General features: G+C 43.4%; 1 long non-coding RNA gene across 1 annotated transcript; it reads left to right on the plus strand.

Annotated features, from left to right (window-relative positions):
• The first annotated feature begins 252 nt into the window (after positions 1-252).
• Positions 253-6,069, plus strand: LOC123995785. The gene is made up of 3 exons (XR_006831891.1): positions 253-505; positions 5,749-5,853; positions 6,008-6,069. It is a non-coding gene; the product is annotated as an uncharacterized LOC123995785 (long non-coding RNA).
• Positions 6,070-6,436: the final 367 nt, after the last annotated feature.

Raw genomic sequence — 6,436 nt, forward strand, 5'->3', positions numbered from 1 at the left:
TCCTCTCTGTAGCTCTTTATCTCCCTCCCTCTTATCCTCTCACAACAGAGAGAGAGAGACACAACCACAATGCCAAGAGTGAGCAAAGCTGTCAGCAAGGCAAAGGGTGGCTACTTTGAAGAATCTCAAATTTCTTTAACACTTTTTTGGTTACTACATAGTTTTGATGTCTTCAATCCTACAATGTAGAAAATAGTAAAAAATTAAGAAAAACCTTTGAATTGGTAGGCGTGTCCACACTGAATTGGTTCTGTGCATGCTCAGTGAGATATACAAACCGCGTGCGCACACACTTCCAAAAACTCACTGGCTCTCCAGTTCTCCAGTGAACGAACGCTGTTTTCTCCGCTGGGAAGTGGAATCGGAACTTCAGCGTATGAGCCACGAACTCACGGAGAAACAATCAAACTATTGTTGTAACTCCAGCACGACAGCTCCACTCTTTATATCTTACACCATCTGCGGATAAATCAAGACCATAACAGAACATTAACGCTTGATAAAGGTAAGTGTTGCTCGGTTTCTTCTCCTTAGAGATATCTTCAAACATGCGTGTTTTCAGCAACATCCTCATAAGCAGAATCACAAGTTTGAGGTGATTGCCCTTTCAAGCGTTTACTGCTTGGATAAAAGGAGTACGTCCAACTGTCCATTCCATGGCATTATCGAGATAGCTTTCCTATCTAAAAAAAAAGCCATATATGGAATCTAAAATAGTTTTATTTTAGATTTTAAAAATCCATGTAGAACACAGATGAAAATAGTATAATTTATTGATATTATATTGTAAACTACAAAAAAGGCTGTAGTTGAAACAATTGATCAATTGTAGTTGTAGTAGGTGTAGTTGATTCATCTGTGATTTATAAATATGAAAAAATTGTCATTTTTTAAAGTCATATACAGATTATCCAAAATGACTAAATGCATAAAACACATGTATGACACATTCAGATGTAGGCCTACAATGTACTTACGATAGGCTACTTTTGTTTAGAATGTGGTTGGTTTCAATTTGCACAACCAAGCTGGCAAAATATGTGATTCTTGGGCCACAGTTTTGCTTGATTGTGTAATATACCTTGCCATGCCTTAACCTTCTGTCGATTTACAAGCTTGAGCGTGTTATTTCTGACTGATTGATGTTAAATAATAACTTCACTCATTTGCATGGATTTGAATGCCAAGGGCAACAGATTGGGACTCGCCTGCACCCTTCAGGCAAGGTCTTTTAATAATCCACCTTTCCAGAAACAAGTCTCTTACTGTTGCTGCTTGTTATAAACCCCCCTCAGCCCCCAGCTGTGCCCTCAACACCAAATGGGAATTGATTGCCCGCCATCTATCTTCAGAGTTCGTACTGTCAGGTGACCTAAACTGGGACATGCTTAACACCCTGGCCGTCCTACAATCTAAGATAGATGCCCTCAATCTCACACAAATTATCACACACAATTATTATTACAACCCTAAATCCATAACCATGGGCACCCTCTTAGATATCATCCTGACCAACCTGCCCTCTAAATAAACCTCTGCTGTCTTCAACCAGGATCTCAACAATCACTGCCTCATTGCCTGCGTCCATTATGGGTCCGCGGTCAAACGACTACCCCTCATCACTGTCAAACTCTCCCTAAAACACTTCAGCGAGCAGTCCTTTCTATTCGACCTGGCCCGGGTATCCTGGAAGGATATTGACCTCATCCCTTCAGTAGAGGATGTATGGTTGTTCTTTAAAAATGATTTCCTCACCATCTTAAATAAGCATACCCCATTCAAAGAACGGACACACTATAGCCCTTGGTTCACCCCAGACTTGACTTCCCTTGATCAGCACAAAAACATCCTGTGGTGTTCTGCATTAGCGCTCTGCATCGAATAGCCCCCGCGATATGCAACTTTTCAGGGAAGTCGGGAACCAATCTACACAGTCAGTTAGGAAAGCTAAGTCTAGCTTTTTCAAACAGAAGTAGAACTAATTCTAAAGGTTTTGGAACACTGTAAAGTAAATGGAGAATATGAGCACTGCCTCCCAGCTGATGTTCTGAAAGAGCTGCAAAATTTGGATCCCTACAAGTCAGCTAGGCTAGACAATCTGGACGCTCTCTTTCTAAAACTTTCCACCAAAATTGTTGCAACACCTTTTACGAGCATGTTCAACCTCTCATTCATATCTTCTGAGATCCCTAAAGATTGGAAAGCTGCTGCTCCTCTTCAAAGGGGGAGACACTCCAGACCCAAACTGTTATTGACCTATATCCATCCTGCCCTGCCTTTCTAAAAACCTTTGAAAGCCAAGTTAACAAACAGATCACCGACCATTTCGAATCCCACCATACCTTCTCCACTATGCAATCTGGTTTCTGAGCCGGTCATGGGTGCACCTCAGCCACGCTCAAGGTCCTAAACGACATCATAACCGCCATCGATAAAAGACCGTACTGTGCATCCGTCTTCATCGACCTGGCCAAGGCTTTCGACTCTGTCAATCACCACATTCTAATCGGCAGACTCAATAGCCATGGTTTCTCAAATGACGGCCCAGCCTGGTTCACCAACTACTTCTCAGAGTTCAGTGTGTCAAATTGGAGGGCCTGTTGTCTGGACCTCTGGCAGTCTCAATGTAGATGCCACAGGGTTCAATTCTCAGGTCGACTCTTTTCTCTGTATATATCAATGTCGCTCTTGCTGCTGGTGATACTCTGATCCACCTCTACGCAGACGACACCATTCTGTATACATATGGCCCTTCTTTGTAGACTGTGTTAACTAACCTCCAAATGAGCTTCAATGCCATACAACACTCCTTCCGTGGTCTCCAACTGCTCTTAAATGCTAGTAAAACTAAATGCATGCTCTTCAACCGATTGCTGCCTGCACCCGCCTGCCCGACTAGCATGACTATTCTGGACGGTTCTGACTTAGAATATGTGGACAACTGCAAATACCTATGTGTCTGGTTAGACTGTAAACTCTCATTCCAGACTCACATTAAGCATCTCCAATCCAAAGTTAAATCGGTTTCCAATTTTGCAACAAAGCCTCCTTCACTCATGCTGCCAAACATTCCCTTGTAAAACTGATTATCCTACCGATCCTTGACTTTGGCGATGTCATTTACATAATAGCCTTCAACACTCTACTCAGCAAATTGGATGCAGTCTTATCACAGTGCTATCCGCTTTGTCACCAAAGCCCCATATACTACCCACCACAGCGACCTGTATGCTCTCGTTTGCTGGCCCTCGCTACATATTTGTTGCCAAACCCACTGGATCCAGGTCATCTATAAGTCTTTGCTAGGTAAAGCCCTGCCTTATCTCATCTCACTGGTCACCATAACAACACACCCATAGCACACGCTCCAGCAGGTATATTTCACTGGTCATCCCCAAAGCCAACACCGCCTTTGGCCGCCTTTCCTTCCAGTTCTCTGCTGCCAATGACTGGAACGAACTGCAAAAATCACTGAAGCTGGAAACATATCTCCCTCACTAACTTTAAGCATCAGCTGTCAGAGCATCTTACCAATCACTGTACCTGTACACAGCCAATCTGTAAATAGCACACTTCATCCCCATATTTTTTTTGTTGCTTTTTTGCGCCCCAGTATCTCTACTTGCACATCATCATCTGCACATCTATCACTCCAGTGTTAATGCTAAATTGTAATTATTTCGACTGTAAGGCCTATTTATTGCCTTTACCTCCCTTATTATCTACATTTGCACACACTGTACATAGATTTGTCTTTTGTGCTATTGACTGTACATTTGTTTATGTGTAACTCTGTAGATTTGAATATGGTTTTCCATATTGCTTAGAGCAGGTGAAACTCACCTCGCTCAATATATATTTTTCTCCCCCCTCCACCTTACTTGCCCCTGTGTATTGTTGGAGTAAAGGAGAAATTAACTGTGTCAATGGCTCCCTCACTCTGGAGACGTTTAACCTGTCACTGTCTGGGGAAAAAGATTGGAAAATCAATCAAGGATAATTATGGAACATTTGTTGCGAGTGTGTGTGGCTGAGTCACACACACACACACACACACGTTGTTGTATTGTTGAAGCTTCTTAAGATCGCCTAGTTCAAAACAAAATGGTACATAGTCACAAAAGTAGATGAGATGGTTGATAAATTATATTTTTAAACAAAAAATGGAGTGAATTTGGAGCAGCAGTTTTTATCTTGTGAGTGCTGAGTGATATTTTTTAATATTTTTTTTGTGCAATGCAGGGTAAAGGATTTTGAGCAAAAACCGCTCTGAGGGTGAGTGGGATTTCCAACCATTCAACTCTGCTCAAATACCCTGATCAGGATAGATAATACACTGCTGCTACTCTGTTTATGTGAAGAGTGTGTGTCTCCGTGTGAGTGTGTGTATGGCGTCAATATGCATGCATGCGTGTGTGTGTGTGTGTGTGTGTATTACTCTAATCACAATCGTATGTGTGCATAGTAAGCGCCATTGCCAGTCCACATTACTGGGAGAAAACAAACTGCTAGTTTTTCTCCTTTTATGTCATTGTCTTCTACCATGGAGGCACTGCATGTCTCAATGAAAGATGTTCATATATAAAATGAGCCAATTTAGAAGCTAGGATAAGTATGGCGATGAGCCAATTAGATGCCGGGATGAGTATGGACATGATAGCATGAAGTGCAATTGACTCGTTTGTCACCACAGTGAGTCAGGACATTTGCTAAGTCTCTTCTGAATGAGAGCTTGATTGACATATGGTTGATATGTAGTCACCACTATTGGCATAGTTTAGATTGTTGGCAGAGATCTGGGTGTTGACTAATTTGGAATGTGAAGCCAGCAACTTACTGTTACCTTGATGAAGACTATGGAATGTGTGATGAGTTATGTATTTGTTTCTGGGCCTGATTAATGCAAGGCATGTCAATCTTACAATCTGTCACTGTTTTGGGCTCTGCTCCAGTCTCAAAACACCTATGTCACAACTGGCTCCCTTAGGTTATACTGCACGCACACACACACACTGCCCACCCACCTACTCGCCATTTATACCCTCTTTAGTATGGCACTCATTTCCATAAAAGACGTCTCGGTTTTTTAACTTTTCCCCCATAGATGCCTTCCAACCCTCCAATCCAACCCACTTTGGTCACAGCTCACTCCCTAAGGTTATTCTCTGTTTCCAGGACTGGGCCAATGCAATAAACACGTCCTTACCCTATCAATACCCACTTCCCCTCTGGAGTATGGCACTTATTTTCATTAAAGGCATGTTGATTATTGACTGCCCACCATGTGCATGTCCATTTGGGACTTATTTCATAATGCTGATCAGAGCATTTTGTAGGCGCATGAGCACAATCAGGCCGTGTAGCAATCATTGGCACGAGTACTTAATGACTGTCAGAGATACACCCAATTCCAAACCAATCATTCATTACTTACCTCTAGGTTGTTATTAGCCTGGTCCCAGATCTGTTTGTGTTGTCTGGCCAACTCCTATGATAAGTTGGCAAGACAGCACAAACAGATCTGGGACCAGGCTAGGACTCACAGATAAAAATGTCATTGCATAGGAATCAGGAGTATAGTACTAGATGGACTTTTCCCCCTATTTCCCAAACCAATTCAGCCCTCATTAGTCTATGAGGGATAGTGAACAAGGGACTAGTTCTAGGGATGTTTGGAACGATGCCATACTTTACAGCTTTGTTAATGTACTGAGAACATGTCATTCTTTTCTTTTGGCTTGGCTGAAGACGAGGCTTACTGACAGGATGACAGAAGTGATAAACACCTGTGATTCGGCGGTGGGAGACTTCAGCATCGGAGGCACCTCAGGAGAAGAGGGTATATCCTCCCAGGTGGGACTAATTCACACAGACACACTCACAGACACAACACTAAAAAACAACAACAAAGGAACACACCACAGTTCCACAAACTCACAAGACACTACAGCGCCTGCCATGCCGACTACTGCTCATTCTGTGTCTCCCTAACCTGCCGTTCCCCCAGTGTGTGTGTGTGTGTGGGTGGAGACAGGTGTGCTGGAGGCAGAGCAGATCCCCACCAGCTGCAACCTGTTCCATAATCAAGACTTCTACAAATACTGCAGCCCTGCCACTTCCATGCTGCCAAATTGTAACCTCTGCTCAGTCAGTCTGCATTTTGTTCCTGCATAGATCCTGTTTTCGTGTTATGCCTGTTTTTCTGTCCGCTCTGACTGGTCCCTGTCTCCAGTCCCACATCTCGTAAGTCCTGCTACCCTGTCCTGGACCCCCCCCTCCACTCTACTGCTTTCTTGGATGCCTCTCCGGACCGGTTTACACAGCCCCAACTCCCCTCACTACAGCCTCAGCACCTGGCTCCCTGCAATCCAACCTAGCTTTCCTTGGCCTGCAATCCACCCTAGCTTTCCTTGGCCTGCACCCTATCTTCCCCATT

Source organism: Oncorhynchus gorbuscha, linkage group LG14, assembly GCF_021184085.1.
Source record: "Oncorhynchus gorbuscha isolate QuinsamMale2020 ecotype Even-year linkage group LG14, OgorEven_v1.0, whole genome shotgun sequence".
Classification (NCBI taxonomy): domain Eukaryota; kingdom Metazoa; phylum Chordata; class Actinopteri; order Salmoniformes; family Salmonidae; genus Oncorhynchus; species Oncorhynchus gorbuscha.